The 18,853-nt window shown below is 37.2% G+C and overlaps 2 pseudogenes across 2 annotated transcripts in view; one reads left to right on the top strand and one right to left on the bottom strand.

Moving 5' to 3' along the window:
- LOC106997473 (putative C-mannosyltransferase DPY19L2) overlaps nucleotides 1-18,853 on the top strand; it is a 105,545-nt pseudogene that overhangs the window by 2,479 nt on the left and 84,213 nt on the right.
- Nucleotides 1-18,853, bottom strand: part of LOC100429134 (E3 ubiquitin-protein ligase ZNRF2 pseudogene) — a 195,539-nt pseudogene that overhangs the window by 161,944 nt on the left and 14,742 nt on the right. The gene's annotated exons all lie outside the window — the stretch shown is intronic.

Genomic DNA, 18,853 nt, shown 5'->3' with positions numbered 1-18,853 from the left:
GTAGAATTAAAGACACAAATTTGAGAAGCTAACTGTGGAAAAGAGGAGAGAGAATTCCTTTTCTGAGATGGCAGGGAGTAGAAAAGCGAGGATTACTATGTGGAGAAATGTTAAAGTGGAGATAAAAGAAGTTGGGAGTGCTGGCGTCTAATGGTCTGTTTCAGTGAAGTATGAGGCTGGGTCACCTTCAGAGGTGAGATTGATAGGATGCCCGGGTCCAGGGGACATGCTTCTGTCACAGCTTGGAAAGGGCATGTGATAAGCCCTTCAAGCATTTAGAACACTGGCATCACTACACTGTATCATTTTTTTTTTTTAAATGTGGTATGTGGGTTAAGGGAGGGAGTGAGAGACACAGAAAGATTCTGAGCATCTTTGGAAAGCTGGATGTATTTGGTAGCATATTTGACCTTTTCCTTATATATCATCTGAAGAGTTTTTGCCAGTGTATATAGTTTTACAAAAATTAGAAATAGGATATAAATATAGCTGAATAGGATAGCCTCTGTATATTTTAAAGTTAATGAAGCCTAATAAACAGTTAATGAGCATCTTTACAACCTTCTAAATTTTTCAACCTTTTAAAAATTATAGCAGCCGTGCTTGCGGACAGTCCAAAAACACACCATGGGCCATACTTTGCCTATCCTGATATAAAACAAGTAAATCTTCTGAGAAGTATTTAAGATAAGCCCAGGACAGTTAGTAATATAGGAAAAGATCTGGATAAACATGGTTGAGAATTTCAACATTACAATTTTTAAATTTTTTAAAATTTAATTTCTTCAATAATTATTGAATGAATTTACATTTATTTTGTTAGCCAAGTGGAGTAATTTTAGAATTTTTAAGAGGCTACTATTGGTGGTTTATAAGATGACTTGCCAAGTATATTTGGGATCACCATAAGAAATACCATTATAAAATCTCAGAGGGGAGGTAGGACTTCTGGAATAGCCAAGGAAATGCACTCCTCCGCGACGACAATGAAAATACTTGGAAAATTATCAAAATCATTTTCTTCAAAACTCTGGAAATTAACCAAAGGTTTACAACAATCTAAAGGACATTAATTCAAGAAAAGCTGCTGAACCTCTATAAGAACAGCAATGTTTGTGGTGCTTTAACTTGTCCTATTCCCCACTCTTCTCTCCCCAGCTCCATGCTACTCTTGAAAACAAGCAATCCCCCAACGAAACTGGGGCACAGGCTGCGTTTGCAGCTCCTGTAAAAGCTCCATACCCAGAGCAGTGTCTCCCAGCTCCCGGGTGAAGTCTTACGTATACATGGGGCGCTGGCACAGGTGACTCCAGATTAGTCTCCTAGGCCATCTAGTAGCTCCTAGGTCTGGGCGCTTGCAAAGAGCTTGTGATTCATCAAGGGTTGAGCTGCACAATGAGGCTTTTAGATGTGCTGCTGAGGAAGTGATTGCCTGCATTTAATCGTCTTCTGATGAATGCTAGGGAAACTGATCTAGAGTGGCTCCTCCTGGTTAGAACTAGCTGAAGCATACTGTATATATTTACTTCTTTCAAAAATTTCATATAAAGGAATAGAAAATAATACTGAAAAAAACAAAAAAGGTCACAATTATCCGTAATTCCATCCCTCCTACCAATTACCTGAAGTAAAAAAACTCTCTCAAGTCTCTCCTTTTGCTTGTCAAGCCCCGCTGCAGACCGGTAAGCTCTGTTCAGGATTTACTTTGTGTCCTGGATTTTTCCTATACTCATAGAGACAGGATTAGCTGGCCATCTTGCTTTGTGTGCTATCTTTCTAGACATGTAAAATAATACATTTGAAATACTTGTTTTAACGATATTTTATAATTAAAGCAGCTTTTAATAACTTTCCTTTTTTTCTTTTTTCCAGCTGTCTTTGTGGCAATTTTACACTGATAAGATTTAGTTTCAATTTGAAATATTTAAAAATATTTGAATTAAAAATTGCCATCACTCGTTGCATACTTCTGGCTATATTTGTAGAACATCTTTATGTGCACCAATTTATACGTATATTTTGCTTTTTTACAAACCTCATATGTGAAGCAGCATTTATACAACAGATGCATTAAGGGAATAGTAACTTATGAATTAAAATAATTTTGCTTTATCAAATAATTCACTACATGCTTCTTTAAATATGTAGCTTTTCTAGTGTATTTTGCATGTGTAGTTCATTTAAAACCCTCCTTTATTTTATGGTAATTATATGTTGTTAGTGAAATAACTTTTTTTTTTTTTGAAACAGTCTTGCTCTGTCTCCCAGGCTGGAGTGTAGTGGCGCGATCTTGACTCACTGCAACCTCTGCCTCCCAGGCTCAAGTGATTCTCATGCCTCAGCCTTCCGAGTAGCTGGGATTACAGGTGTGTGCCACCACACCCAGCCAATTTGTTGTATTTTTAGTGGAGACGAGGTTTCACCATGTTGGCCAGGCTGGTGTCAAACTCCTGGCCTCACCTGCCTCAGCCTCCCAAAGTGTTGGGATTACAGGCATGAGCCACCACACCCAGCCAGTGAAATAACTTTGGTGATAAAGTTTTAGTAACACCTGCCAACTGGAAATCAGGTAAAAAAGAAGATAAAGATTCCGCAGTGGTTATACAGAGTTAAATGGCTTTGAGTCTTTCAGTGTGCAAGCCTGTGTATATTATTTTACAAAAGTGTTTATAAAAATTTGTAAAATAATATTTCCCTCTGGAATATTTTATTTTTACCTGTGCTCAGCGATTTCTACCCTTGGGAGGTATGAGATTTGCCCCTATGTTCTGTTGACACAGTGCTGCTCTAGATATTTAGTCTGCAGGGAGATTTTGATGTTAGAACTGAGGCTGCAATGGTAGGGAATATTCCTGCAGCTTTTGGTACCCTGGCATATGGCCTACATGTAAAGACGGGTTAGTGGAAAACAGGGTTAATATATGGAGCTTTATTTTCAACTTCACTGGAAAGTACTGACTACATAAGTTAGCTATAGCATAATTGTCGACCACAGCTAATTTTGTTTATCACATATGCTCCTTTCTTCACTGCCTACAGCTGTTGAGTTTCACTACTAAAATGTCTTCAAGCACACACCTGTGTTCTCTGGCACTTGAAATTTGATACCTTATGTGATATTATACTTATTGTAAGTCTGCTTTGATCTAAAGCAATTTTATTTAAAATTATATTCTGAACCCTTTTCAACAGTTATGGAGGTATTTCCCAAGGCTGGTACATTAGAATCATTTGAAACTTAAAAAACAAACAATAACCTGCCTCTGTTCTGATTTTCTGATTTAGAGACCTGGGATGGAAGGAAGGGTGAAAAAAGCCACAAGAATTTCAGGTATATAATTAAGGTTTGTTTTTTTTTGAGACAGTCTCACTCTGTTGCCCAGGCTGGAGTGCAGTGGCATGATATTATCTGCTCACTGCGACCTCCGTCCCCTGGGTTCAAGCAATTTTCCTGCCTCAACCTCCCAAGCAGTCAAGATTACAGACATGCACTACCATGGCTGGCTAATTTTTGTATTTTTAGTAGAGACGGGGTTTAACTATGTTGACCAGGCTGGTCTTGAACTCCTCACCTCAAGTGATCTGCCTGCCTTGGGCTCCCAAATTGCTGGGATTACAGGTGTGAGCCAATGCACCCAGCCACAATGAAGTTTAAAAACCACTGAGTTAAGGAATTTCAGGTGTGTGCCATACTGGATTATAAATGCCTAAAAACATACAAGTTAGTAAGCAAATTATAAAATTAGTATTATAACAACTTATTTTCTTTTTTATGGCTTTCTTTGCTTATCGCTTATTTTGGTGTTGGTTTTGAAACTTGTTCTTATTGTAATATGATACTTCATTTTTTTTCTAGGTTACATTTAGTAACACTTTTTGAAAATGATCATCATTTCTCTCACCTCATCCTTGGAACAGGAGATGACTTTTCACACTGAAATGATTAGATTTCTTCTTCTAACGAATTAATCTGTAGTTTAAGAATAGTGAGACTATGAGGTAGAAATGTATTAGGAATTGAAACCAGCTTTTGGTGAACTGCACTGTTTCATAAGCTATAACCCAGGTTTATTATTTATTTATTTATTTATTTTATTATTTTTTTTTTTGAGACGGAGTCTCACTGTGTCTCCCAGGCTGGAGTGCAGTGGCATGATCTCCGCTCACTGCAAGCTCCGCCTCCCGGGTTCACGCCATTCTCCCGCCTCAGCCTCCCAAGTAGCTGAGACTACAGGCGCCCGCCACCACGCCCGGCTAGTTTTTTGTATTTTTAGTAGAGACGGGGTTTCACCATGTTAGCCAGGATAGTCTCGATCTCCTGACCTCGTGATCCACCCGCCTCGGCCTCCCAAAGTGCTGGGATTACAGGCTTGAGCCACCGCGCCCGGCCTATTATTTAAATAGTAAACTATTTGAGATTATTCTTCTGTTACTCATTTCATTATCTCTCACCCTTTCCTAATGCAGATTGCTTTTTAAGATAATAAAGATGAATTATAATAGCTGAGAAAGGAGAACAAAGGAAGCACTGAGGAAGTGATAAAGGGGAATGAAATGAGATGTTATCAGAAATTGCTTTCTCTTTGGCTACAGTTGGGAGATCCCATGTTTCACCTGGGTCTTTTAATGATGATGATTATTTGGCTCTCTTTTGATTTCAGGATAATCTCTTTTAAGAGATAAAGTTTGATATAATTTTTAAATAATTTTGCTTTTCGATACTTAATTTTTAAAATGGAGTTTTCTGCTGTACACATCTCACATAATTATTGTGAGTAAGTGGGATAGTGAATGCCAAAACTGCAGTTTTACATTTAGAAGACACCACAACCGTCCATCTTCCAGATCTCCTTACAGCTGGTTGGGGGCCTAGTGAAGCATTGAAACTGGCTCTCCTCACTCTGGCCATTGCTTTTTGTTTAAATTGTGGTAAAATTTAGATTTAAATTTGTAATAAAAAAATTTCAATATGTTTATCATTTCAGCGTACATCTCAGTGACATTAAGTACATTCATGTTGTCTTGCAACTATTACCACTGTCCACATCCAGAACTTTTTGCTATCCCAAACAGAAACTCTACCCACTAAACACTAATCACACCCAACTCTATTTTCTGTCTCTATGAATTTGCCTATGCTAGGCCCCACAGTCACTGCTTTTTTATTTTCATCCCTATATTGCCCCTATAAAGTTTCAAAGCATTGGATACATTAACATATGTATGACATTTGAACATTTTAAAGGTATTTCCAAAGACAGAATATAAAATATTATTAAATAAAGAGTGTAACTGTGGCAGAGTCTGGACTTTGGTGACAGACTGCTGGATTCTAATAGCAGTTCTGTGCTTTACTGTATGATGGCTAGTCAGGTAACCTCTCAGATTTTCAGTAATCTCATCTGCTCAACAGAAACAATGCCAACCTTAGAGCGGTTTAGGGAAAATGAAGGGGGATAATGAATGGCAACACATAGCAGAATACTTAACACAAAACAGTAACTGTTATTAGCAACTTATTTATATATTTAATATTTCCCTAAATATAGACTTTTGCATATTAGATATCCTTTAATTACTGTATTGCTTTATCCTCCTAAGCAGAAAGGAAAATTCTTTATGAACTCATATTTTGCCAATCAACTATGAGGTAATGGCCTTTCAGACAGCAGCTAAAACAGACCTTTAATTTAGTAGTTACTCGTGTTGGATGAGGCAGATATGAATATAGCATATCGCATTTTTTAGAGAGAGTGCATTTTAAACAATGTGGCCCTTTTTTGCTTTTAGATTTTAGGAGTGAAAACAAGAAATTGAAGGGGAAATAAGACACAACATGCTGTTGTTAATCCATGAATTTTAACTCAACAGCACTTTTACTATCCTAATGAAGACTTTATTTTATATGCTGAAGTGTAAGACACTAAAATAATGTGCTTTTTAGTATATAACATTTGTGAGCAACAATAGTCAATCGACATTGAGCTTTCACTTTGCACAGAGGATTTGATGGAGCTATGAAGTAGGCCAGAAGCATTGGATTCCTTGCTCATGATGCTTATGGTCATTATATTTTATTTCCTAAGAGCATGGAAAAAAAGAAGTAATTTTCTATATGCAAAGTTATACAGAGGCATGAAGGCATCCCTGTTTATGATAGAATTAATCAGATGTGAACCTTCAAGCATCTCAAATGTGGGGGATAAAACCAGATTTGGTAAAATTAAACATACACTGTCTACACATTTTAAGACATTATTAGAGAAACTCTTTAAATTGTTGGACCATCCCTCCAACTCTTTAGTTTGAAAACCTATAGACAATTTGAAAGAATAGTACAGTGATCACTTGAAAATACATGCTTTTTAAAGTCCAAGAATGCAAAATAGCGAGGAGTAATTAGCAAATCTTATTACCTTTTTTTTTTCAGAAAAAAAAGTTCTAAAATGATAAAAATAAATATTTTAAAGTTTTAATTACATTGACAATATATGCCTTTTTTTAAAAAAAAAAAAAGGACTTTATTATTCCTACTTCAAGACCATTATTGAAGCACCTTCATTTTTGGAAGGACTGTGGATGATTACGAATGACAGGCTTACTGAATACTCCTCTTGTAATTAATACAGTAAAACGCTTCCATCTTTATCCAGAGGTGAGTCATCATTTGAGACAAATCATATTTGTAGAGTGATCCTTTTTATCAGATAAAAATAGCACAATCTTGTTAAGAAAGGGAGGGGAGCTTTCAGGTGTATTAATTGTGTGTATCCTTACAGTTGAGCAGAATATCATAAGCTCCTCTCGTAAAATGTAAAGACCCCAGAAACTGTTCTCGCATGAACTCAAAGAATGAACCTTAGTGTGTAAATAATGGCCAGGGTAATAGACAAGCCAAATGGAAAAGAGAGTCATGGGAGCCAAAAAGGTTCTAAACGGGCATGGGCTTTTGGCTTTGGACACCTCATAGGTGGGCACCATGACCACGCGAAGGAACAGTGAGAGTGATGAGCTTGAATAGTGATCTTGGAGTTAGTACGGTAAGATTTCTTTAGTCACACAGCCAGAAATCTATTACTATCTTCCAACACTTAGCCTAAAAAAGTATGGTTGTTATAGTAGTCTGTAAATGCTAGAAATTTGAAAAATGGAGACAAAATTAGTGAACTCAGTTTTTGAATTCAAGATAAATGCTAAATTTGACACCATGGTAAATACTACTGTTGAGTTTAAAGTTGTCTCAGAATCCAGCATATTAATTAAAAGTTTCTGCTTTCTAGTCCTTTATTCATATTTTTATAGCTTTTAAAAATTACTATTTAGATTTTGAAATGCTTAAGACTACAGACTTAGAAAATAGTATTCAAATATGTGTGATCAACCATCTAGAATAAATGCAAATCTTTGTCATTTTTGTATCAGCTATTTAAAAATAATTAAAATTTATAAATACAGTTAAAATCACCTTTGTTCTGCTTCTAGTCCAACTTATACCTTTATTAAAATTTGGTGTGTGTATCCATCCAATCTCTGTTTTCAGAGATTGTTTTATTATGTGCTTTAAGTCCATATAAATGATCTCATACTGAATGTGTCACTGTAGGATTTTTTTCTTCAAAATTATATTTTTAAACTTCCTGTATATATATATTTCTTTAATTTTAACCATTTTATGAATTGTAAAGTTTATGTATTTCCCCATCTTAATATATTATTTCCAATTTTTTTATTACAAGCAATGTAATCTCAAATGTGCACTTCTGTGTGATTTTCTTCTGTATATGTGCAGTATTTTGTCTAGGATATATACCTAGAAGTGGACTTGCTGTTATAGAATGTGTGCTTTTTCAGCTTTACCAGATATTGCTAAATTGCTGTCTGAAGCAAATGTAGCAGTTCACACTGCTGTCTAGAATTTTCTCATATACTTATTAGATTTTGAATTGTCAGACCTGTTATGATGGCTGTGATATACTTTTTAAATTTGTACTTCCCTTATTATTTATGAGGATAAATATATTTCCATGTTTAATAAGCATTTGGATTTGTTCTTCTATCAATGACATATATAAATCTTGGTCACCAAATCAGCTTTTTTGAGGTACGACTTACATGTAATAAAATGTGCCAATTTTGAGTGTACCATTCTCTGAGTTTTGACAAATGTATGAAGCTATGTATCCATCACCACAATTGAGTTACAAAACATTTTCAGAATGCCAAAAAATGCTCCATTGTGGTAACTGTCTTTTCCCTGACTGAATTAATTTTCTCGGTACGTTTGTTGAAAACTGATTGACCACATTATGTGTGAATCTGTTTCTGGACTCTATTCTTCTCTTGATCTATAATTATGCCAGTACCACACTGTCTTGATTACTGTAGCTTTACAATAAATCTTGAAAGTAGATAGTTCTCCAACTTTGTTTTTCCTTTTTAAAACTGCATTTCTATCTAAATGTTAGGGTCAGCTTATTAATTTCTCAAAAAAAAAAAAAAACCTGCTGGGATTTTGGTTGGGATTATGTTGGATTTGTACATGTATTTGGGAAGAACTGACATCTTAACAATATTGCATTTTCTAATCTACGATCATGGAATAGATCTCCATTTTACTGATTATTTTTAATTTGTCTCAGCAATGTTTTGTATTTTTCAATGTACAGTCTTCCTCAGTACTCTTTTATTATAAATGGTATTATTTAAAAATTTTTTATTTTTCCATTTTTTGTTGCTTTTGTATAGAAATATAGTTGATTTTGAATATTAACTTGTACCTGCATCTTGATGAAGTCAGTGGTTCTAGTAGCTTGTTTGTAGAATCCTTTGGATTTTTCTATGCAAATGATGATACAGTCTGTAATTAAAAGCAGTTTTATTTTCCAGTAGATATACCCTAAATGTTTTTAAAACAGCTTTACTGAGGTATAATTGACATATGATAGCTGGTCATATAGATGAAGTGTAAAATTTGATTAGTTTTGGCCCACCTGTAAAACCATCACCACAATCAAAACAATTGGCACATCCCTCATCCCGAAGTTTCCCTGTGCTCCTTGGTAATCCCTCCTTCCTTCATCTCTCTTTGCCCACATCCCATCCCTAGGAAACCACTGATATTCTCTTTGTCATTATGGTTTAGTTTGCATTTTCTAGAATTTTATAGAAATAGAAACAGAGTTGTTCTGTGCCCAGGTCTTAATTTATGCGATTGACTGAGTGATGACATAGATAGATCAGTGCCACCAAAAGAAGAATTTATGATTAATACTTCCATGGAGAAGAGGACAAGTCACATCACACAGAGCCACAGGAGAGATACAGTTTGGTCAGGCAGAAGCAGTACTGAGGGTAAAGCCTAAGCCATCGCTTTTATTGGGGTTTCTATGGGAAAGGCAAAACTGGGCAGAGTTTAAAAAAGAAAAGAAGTAAAATCGAAAGACAGTTGACAAACTGGGAGAAGATATTTGTTTGGTTTCTTTTTGTTTGTTTTGAGACAGAGTCTCACTTCATTGCTCAGGTTGAAGTGCAGTGGCGTGATCTTGGCTCCCTGTAGCCTCCGCCTCCTGGGTTCAAGCGATTCTCCAGCCTCAGCCTCCGAATAGCTGGGATTACAGATGCGCGCCACCACACCTGGCTCATTTTTGTATTTTTAGTAGAAATGGGGTTTCACCATGTTAGCCAGGCTGGTCTCAAACTCCTGGCCTCCAGTGATTCTCCCGCCTCGGCCTCCCAAAGTGCTGGGATTACAGGCGTGAGCCACCATGCCCGGCCAGGAGAAAATATTTGTAATATACCTCACAGAGAAAGGGTTAATACACCTCACATATAAAGAACTCTTAATTCTTTATATATTTAGCTTCTGGAGGCTTCAGGTGTCAGTTTGGTGATGAAGAGAGCTGGAATGATGACACTCTTATTCCTACAAGGAAAATAGCTGGACAAACTGCAAGATAACACCTTTTCTTGAACCCTTCAGGAAACTGAGGTCAGAGGACAACCAACGCAAAATTTCAAGGAGGACAGGTGCCTGCAGAAAGCAATAGGAACTGAACATTCTGGAATAGGAACTGCTTGACTGAGATAGATGCTTTTGAATGCCATATAAGCTGGTATAAAGATTAAACCAGAAATTTTTTAATGAACTGCTAAAGACTTAAGTGTGAGCTGGCATGAAATGTGAAGGTGAGCAGGGTCTCTCAGGGAAGATTGGGGAAGTATTTAGAGAAAGCTTTCACTATGGCTACAGGACAGGAAAAGCAATCATTGTTGACTCTGCTCACACCCATGTTGTGAAATCTCTCCTAAGGAAAAGACAGCCATGATCTGCAGGGAGAACGGTATGAAACCCATTGTCTGAGGACACTGGTGGGTATCCAGTGAAGCTGGTGAAAGAGAACAGGCAGGAAAAAAAAAAAGAAACCCTAAATGTTAAAAAAAACAGTCATATTCCTTGAAGAGGGAACACTTACAAAGGGTACAGCCCAAGCCCCAAATTCACAGTACCTGCCTAAGACTGAGGCTTAATTGGAACGTCAGAAAACCTGTTACTCTTCCCCCATTACATTAACAAGCCTTTGGTAAAAATCTCAGTGGGATGTGACTGAATGAGTTTTGCAAGGCATTTTCTTTCTAGGGAGCAGCACAAAGGAAAACCCAAAACCAAGCTCAAAACAAGGTACCACTACAGGAATTTGAAATTGCTAGTGTCCACAGCAGCAACAAACTCCGGCTTTGGTAACTACAGCAATTACAAACTTCAAATCCAGCCCACCCTAACTAGATTAACACAAATCCCTAGAATAAAGACTTAACAGTAAGAAAGATGTTCTTATTTTCAAGCATAAAAATACCTCTATGTCTACTGTTTTATACATGTCTTAACTTTCGGCAAAAATTATGAGGCATACCTAAAGGTAAGAAAAAGCAAAGTCTGGACAGACAGAGCAATCATCAGACCCAAAGAAGATACAGATACTGGAACAACTGGACAGATTTAAGTCACTATGATTAATATTTTAAAGACCCAAATAGACAGATGATATGCAAGGTCAGATAGATAATTTTAGCAGAGAGTTGGACACTTTAAGAATCAAAGGGAAATGCTAGAAATAAAAAAAAAGTAGTAAAAAATCCCTTAGATGGGCTCATCAGCAGACACAACAGCAGAAGAAATAATCAGTGAGTTTGAAGATAGGTCAATAGGAATGCAAAGAGAAAAAAAAGTGGAGGAAGGAAACAATAGAGCATCTAAGAGTTGTGACACCATATCAAATATTCTAATATATGCATAATTAGAATCCCAGTGGGAGAGGAAAGGATGAGGAAGAATAAATATTTGAAAAATAAATGACTGAGAATTTTCCAAAATTAGTTACAGATACCAAACCACAGATCCAAGAAACACAGAGAACACCAAAAAGGATAAATACCAAACAAATGTATGAATGAATAGATAAACCAAACATGCGTATACAAACCTAGGGGTAAATGTAAACACATTAAAGAGTATGAGACAGAGACTATCTTACAAAGCCTAAAATACTTATCATCTGGCTCTTTATAGGAAAAGCTTGCTGACCTCTTATCCAAGAGAATGAACAGACCAGGGATATAATGTGAGTTTCTTGGGCAGCACCAAGGGCTTCATTTGAGGTTGATGGTGTTGACCTGAGAACAAAACCAGCCAACAGAATTGTGTTTCTCCAGCTATACTCAGATTCCCAAGTATGAAAACGGAGAAAATGGAGAGTTGGATTTAATCATGTTGGGTCAGCTTTCCCTTGGATGTAGAAAGCCAAAAAGAACATTGCTCGTGGCCTTCCAGCAATGTCAGCAGCAAAAACAACAAAAGCCAGACAGTCTTCAAATTTACAACTTTTCCTGAAGCAGTCAGGGAGCTGAGATCACAGGGCAATCAAATAACCCAAAATAAATTAAAACGAAAAAGCACCTGCAAGGAGAACAGAAACAAGCATTTAATTACACGGGTCATGCCACTAGACATGATGGTAAAGAATTCAGCTCAAATTGTTCACCAGTTGGTAAATGCCCAGTGTGGGTTAGCAAGGGAATTTGCAATTGCTTACAGACATTTTTACACAGATCTCATAGGGTGCTGACAAAAGATTAGCAAGAGTGCTCAGAAAGCATCCTCCATGGTAAAGCCTGGGAGAACAGGAGCCACTTAGAGAAAGGCAAGAAACCCACCCAACCCCCTCTTCCTTATCTCCCCTATAAGTCTTAACCTCTCTTGTCTTAAATGCTGGGGGAAAGGTAACAAACACTGTCCTTTTCACATTACTGGTACAAAAACAGGCCGCAGATCCTGATTTGGTCCCTGAGCCTTATTTTTGCTAACCCCTTGATGCCTGTTTCATATCTTCTCTCTCCAGTTATCCCAAACCTCCTCTCCCCCTTTCATTCTCAGCTAATGACCTTGTTTTCTACTGTTTTCCCGTGCCCATTATGTATTTCCTAGCTGTATCCTAGGTGCCTACTTCCTGGAATATGGAGTTGATTCAGTATCATATTTGTTGCATGAATGAAACTATGCAAATTTCCTTGTGCTACATACTCAGTAGTCAATGGATACAACCTGAGCACAACCAAAATTAGGTTTATCTGTATCCTCATCTGCATTTGGTATTGTCACTATTTTTTATTTTACTCATTCTTACACATACGTAGTGATATATCATTATGGTTTTAACTTACATTTCCCTATTGGCTAATGATGATGCACATCTTTTTGTGCTTATTTGCCATCCATATGTGAAACGTGTCTTTATGTATTTTGCTCCATTTCTATGTGAATTGTTTGTTTTATGAATTTTGGATCTTAGGGTGTTCTTTACGTATTATAGATGCTAATTACTTTTCATATATATGGCTTGCAAATATATTTTCCCAGTTTGCCTTTTCATTCTCTTAAACAGGGTCTTTTGCAGAGAAAAATTTTTAAATTTTTATGAAGTCCAGCGTGTCCATTTTTCTCCTATTGATTGTGCTTCGGGTGTCAAGTCTAAGGATTCTTTGCCTAGCCCTAGAGATAAAGATTTTCTCCTGTATTTTTTGCAAAAGGTTAAGAGTTTTGTGTTTTATATCTAACTGATCCATTTTGAATGAAATTTAGGTCAAGAATTCTGTTTGTTTGCATATGGATGTTCATTACTCCACCACCATTTGTTGAAAGTGGATCTTTCCTTTCTTCACTGAATTGCTTTTGTGCCTGTTAAATATGTCAATTGGACACATTTTGTATGGGTCTATTTCTGGGTTCTCTGTTCTTTTCCACTGATTTACGCATCTACCCCTCTGCCAATACCACATAGTCTTTGTTGTTGTTGTTGTTGTTGTTGTATTTTAGAGTCTCACTCTGTTGCCCAGGCTAGAGTGCAGTGGCATGATCTCAACACACTGCAGCCTCTCCTCCTGGGTTCAAACAATTCTCATGCCTCAGCCACCTGAGTAGCTGGGATTACAGGCACATGCCACCACACCCAGCTAATTTTTTATTTTTAGTAGAAATTGGGTTTCACCATGTTGGCCAATGTGGTCTTGAACATCTGGCCTCAAGTGATCCGCCCACATCAGCCTCTCAAAGTGCTGGGATTACAGGTGTGAACCACTGTGTCTGGCCAATAGTCTTAATTAATGCATCTATGTAGTAAGTTTTAGAATCAAGTAGCCTGGTACCTCCTACTTTATTCTTTTCCAAAATTGGTTTGGCTAGGTTCTTTTTTTTTTTTTTTTTTTTGCCTTTTCATATATATTTTACAACATGCTGTATCTACAAAAATCTTTTTGGGACTTTGATAAGAATTGCATTAAACTCGTAAATCAATTTTGGAAGAACTGACATCTTTACTCAGTCTTCCAGTTTATGAACATGGTATGTCTCTTCATTTATTCAGATCACCTTTGATTTCTTTCATCAGCATTGTATAGTTTCGATCTAAGCCTTATATGTATTTTGCTAGATGTACATTTAAGTTTTTCATGTCATAGAATTATACTTTTAATTTTGTTGTCCATCATTAGTACATAAAATACATTTTTTTAAATATTTTATCACGCAACTTTGCTGAACTCACTTGTTCTAGGAGTTTTGTTGTGGTTATCTTTTTTTTGTTGTTTTAGATTTGTTGGGATTTTTTTTACAGTTATGGCATGTGCAAATAGGGACAGTTTTATTTCTTACTTTTTAATCTGTATGCTTATTTCCATTATTTGCCTTATTGCACTAAAATGTTTAGTACTGTGTTTAATAAGTGGTGAACGTGAACATACATGCCTTGTTGTCAGCCTTAGGAGAAAGCATCAGTATTTAATCATTAAGTATAATGTTAGCCACAAGTTCTTTGCACGTGATTTTTACACACTTGAGAAAATTTCCGTTTTATTTCTTCTTTTTCTTCCTGAGAGTTCTCACCATCAATGGGTATTGAATTCTTTCAAATTTTTTTTTCTGTAGCAATTGATATGATTATGTGATTTTTCTTATTTTGCCTGTTAACATGTAATATGATGTATTTGAATATTGAAACAGTCTTGTATCCCTAGAGGAAAACCTCATTTAGTGATGGCATATAATTATTTTAATATATTATTGAAATCTATTTTTGCAATTTGGTTTGGGAATTGTGTGTTTATATTTGCAAGGGATATTAGTCTGAAGTTTACTTTATTTTGATACTGTTGGTACTTTGTTGGTTTTAGTATCAAGGTAATACTAGCTTGAGGTAAAGAATTGGGAAGTGTTTCCTCTTCTCTTTTCTGGAAGAGATTGCATAGAATTGATGTTAATGCTTTCTTAAACCTTTAGCAGAAGTCTCTAGTGAAAATACCTGGGTCTAGAGATTTCTTTTTGAAGAATTTTTACATTTGAATTCAAGTTCTTCATAGTTATAGAAATGTTTAAATGATCTATTTTATATTGATTTTATTTATAGCAATAGTTTGAATTTTCAAGGAATTGGTATATTTCATCTAAATTGACAAATTTAAGTGTGTAGAGTTGTTTACAGTATTCCCGTATTATCTTTTTGATGCAGAGTCTACAGATAGCCCCTGTTTCATTGATATGGATATGGATAATTTGTGTCTTCTCTTTTTGTTTTGTCAGTCTTGCTAGAGGTTTGTCAACTTTACTGACCTTTTTTGGAGAACCAGCTCCTTTTTTCCCATTGGCTTTTGATATAGTTAGATATCTGTTCCCTCCAAATCTCATGTTGAAAAGTGATCTCTAGTGTTGGAGGTGGGATCTAGTGGGAGGTGTTTGGGTCATGGCGGTGGAACCCTCATGAATGATGTGGTTCCCACCCCACAGTAATAAGGGAGTTCTTCCTCTGTAAGTTTATGTGAGATCTGATTGTTAAGAGAATCTGGGACCTCACTCGTCTCTCTCTTGCTCCCTCTGTCTTGACCTGCCCCCTCCCTGCTGGAACCTTTCTCTCTCTTGTTTGCTCCCCTTAGCCTTCCAACATGATTATAAGCTTTCTAAGGTCTTCACCAGAAGCAGATGCTGGTACCATGCATGCTTCTTGTATAGTCTGCAGAACCATGAGCCAAAAATAAACCTCCTTTCTTTCTAAACTACCCAGTCCTCAGGTTTTTTTTTATAGCAATGTAAAACAGACTAATACAGCTTTCTCTATTGTTTTTCTATTTTCAATTTCATTGATTTCTACCCTTATTATTTCCTTCATTCTACTGGCTTTCAGTTTATTTTGCTCTTTTTTTCCTAGGTTCCTAACTGGAAGCTTAGATAATTGATTTTTTTCCTCTTTTCTAATGTATTCATTTTAGTGCCATACATTTCCCTCACAGCACTGCCTTCTCTCTTGCCTATACAATATATAAATACTTAAGTAATACAAATGTTTGCTATTGGGAAGATGGAGTGGCTGTACTTTTCCTGATTACTCCCTTAAAGTACAACTGAAAACCCTTTGAGTTACATACAAACCAAACATAAGAAGACTCTGAAAAGTAGAGAGAAGACAGACTTGAGACCCAAAGAACAACAGGGTTATGAGTTCCATGGGCTCTCTTTGTGCCTCATTTTCTCAGATTTGGAGTTAAAGAGGCTGGCAATCCAGAAATGCCAAAGGGCAATACTATGGTTTGAATATGTCCCCTCCAAAATTCAGGTGTTGAAACTTAATGGCCAATGTGATAGTATTAAGAGATGGGACCTGTAAGGGGTGATTAGGCCATGAGGACTCCCCCCTCATGAGTGAGATTAAAACTCTCTTATTCTCCTCCTGTCGGCCATGTGAGGACACAGGGTTCCTCTCCTTCAGAAGATGCAACATCAAGGCACCATCTTGGAAGCGGAGAGCAGCCCTCACCAGACATCAAATCTGCTGGCACCTTGATCTTGGACTTCCTTGGACTCCAGAATTCTTGGACTCCAGAATTCTTAGACTCCAGAATTGGGAGACATACATTTCTGTTTTTTTTTTTTTTTTCAGTTTTGCCAATTTTATTGAACCAATAAAATTCCTACTAGTAACGATGAAATAAACTTCTGCAAGTATAAATGTGATACAGTTTAACAAAACCCATTGTTCTCTAACTATAAATAGATTTTCAAAATGTCATAAAAAGTGCAGTTATGCAACCCCATCAAAAAGTGGGTAAAGGATATGAACAGACACTTCTCAAAAGAAGACATTTATGCAGTCAATAGACACATGAAAAAATGCTCATCATCACTAGCCATCAGAGAAATGAAAATCAAAACCACAATGAGATACCATCTCACACTAGTTAGAATGGCAATCATTAAAAAGTCAGGAAACAACAGGTGCTGGAGAGGATGTGGAGAAATAGGAACACTTTTACACTGTTGGTGGGACTGTAAACTAGTTCAACCATTGTGGAAGACAGTGTGACGATTCCTCACGGATCTAGAACTAGAAATACCATTTGACCCAGCCATCCCATTACTGGGTATATACCCAAAGGATTATAAATCATGCTGCTATAAAGACACATGCACACGTATGTTTATTGTGGCACTATTCACAATAGCGAAGACTTTGAACCAACCCAAATGTCCATCAATGACAGACTGGATTAAGAAAATGTGGCACATATACACCACAGAATACTATGCAGCCATAAAAAAGGATGAGTTCATGTCCTTTGTAGGGACATGGATGCAGCTGGAAACCGTCATTCTCAGCAAACTATCGCAAGAACAGAAAACCAAACACCGCATGTTCTCACTCATAGGTGGGAACTGAACAAGGAGAACACCTGGACACAGGAAGGGGAACACCACACACCGGGGCCTGTTGTGGGGTAGGGGGAGGGGGGAGGGATAGCATTAGGAGATATACCTAATGTAAATGACGAGTTAATGGTCAGCAGCACACCAACGTAGCACGTGTATACATATGTAACAAATCTGCACATTGGGCACATGTACCCTAGAACATAAAGTATAATTAAAAAGAAGTGCAGTTATGAATTGTTAACATGTTAATACACAGTTCCTTTATTCCAGCACATTGGGAGGCTGAGCGAGGCAGATCACCTGAGGTCAGGAGTTTGAGACCAGCCTGGCCAACATAGTGAAACCCCACCTCTACTAAAAATACAAAAATTAGCCAGGCATGGTGGTACACACCTGTAATCTCAGCTACCTGGGGGGCTGAGACAGGAGAATTGCTTGAACCCAGGAGACAGGCTGCAGTGAGCTGAGATGGTGCCACTGCACTCCTGCCTGGGCGACAGAATGAGACTCTATGTCTCAAAAGAAAAAAAAAAAAAAAAAAAAGAAAAAAAAAAGTTTGAAAACCATTAGAGGACTAGTTGAACATGTTCACACCAGAGGACTGAAAGCGACTTTCACTTTTTTTGCATCATCTGAATTTTCTTTTTCTTTTTTTTGGGGGGGCGCGGGACATAGTTTCGCTCTTGTTGCCTCAGCTGGAGTGCAATGGTGCGATCTCAGCTCACTGCAACCTCCGCCTCCCGGGTTCAAGCAATTCTCCTGCCTCAGCCTCCTGACTCGCTGGGATTACAGGCATGTGCCACTACACCCGGCTAATTTTTGTAAAGACAGGGTATCACCATGTTAGTCCGGCTGGTCTCGAACTCCTGACCTCAGGTGATTCACCTCCCTTAGCCTCCCAAAGTGCTGGGATTACAGGCGTGAGCCACCACGCCCAGCTACATCATCTAAATTTTTATAGGAGTGAATTCTTATTTCCTCTGCAATTAAAAAAGGAAAACCTCTAAGTAAAGATAACTAGTTGTACACATTCATTAGTTTCTGCTCAGTCCAAACATCCTACTAAAATGATAAAAATGTAATTTTTAAAGGGAATACGCCTAGAAAAAAATCAGGAAAATGAAATAAAAAGCAGTACCTTTAGGCTCTGGAAAGAAAATTAATGAGTAATAATTTTCACTGCAGAACTAGGAAAGCAGAGAAGCAAACTGATTGACAGCAGGCACCAGAATTGGCAAGCACAAGATATCCCTGGAAGCAGGGGTGAAGGCAGGCCTCAAAAAGAAAGATTCATTGCCAGTCTCTGTAAGAAGCTGTGAGATCTCCCAGTTGTCCTCCCTGACTTGCAGCACCTAAGCAACCCCAACCCTGGCACTACACTAGAAGTTTGTTATTTGGAGAGGGAAAAGTTTCTAGACTTGCAGACAACAGGAATAGCTGAAGGCAGAGGTCCTGTATTGATACTAAATATGGAGATTAAATGAAAGCATCATTTTGAGTATTAAGACTCTCAATCTTCTTCTCACTCTGCTCTTAGATCACTAGCATAAACGATTGCGTCTTCCAGGCAAGAAAAGCCATTTCTGCAAAATATGACCAGCCCAA

Source organism: Macaca mulatta, chromosome 3, assembly GCF_049350105.2.
Source record: "Macaca mulatta isolate MMU2019108-1 chromosome 3, T2T-MMU8v2.0, whole genome shotgun sequence".
NCBI lineage: Eukaryota > Metazoa > Chordata > Mammalia > Primates > Cercopithecidae > Macaca > Macaca mulatta.
Note: the sequence above shows the minus strand (reverse complement) of the source record. Positions and strands in the feature narration are given on the sequence as shown.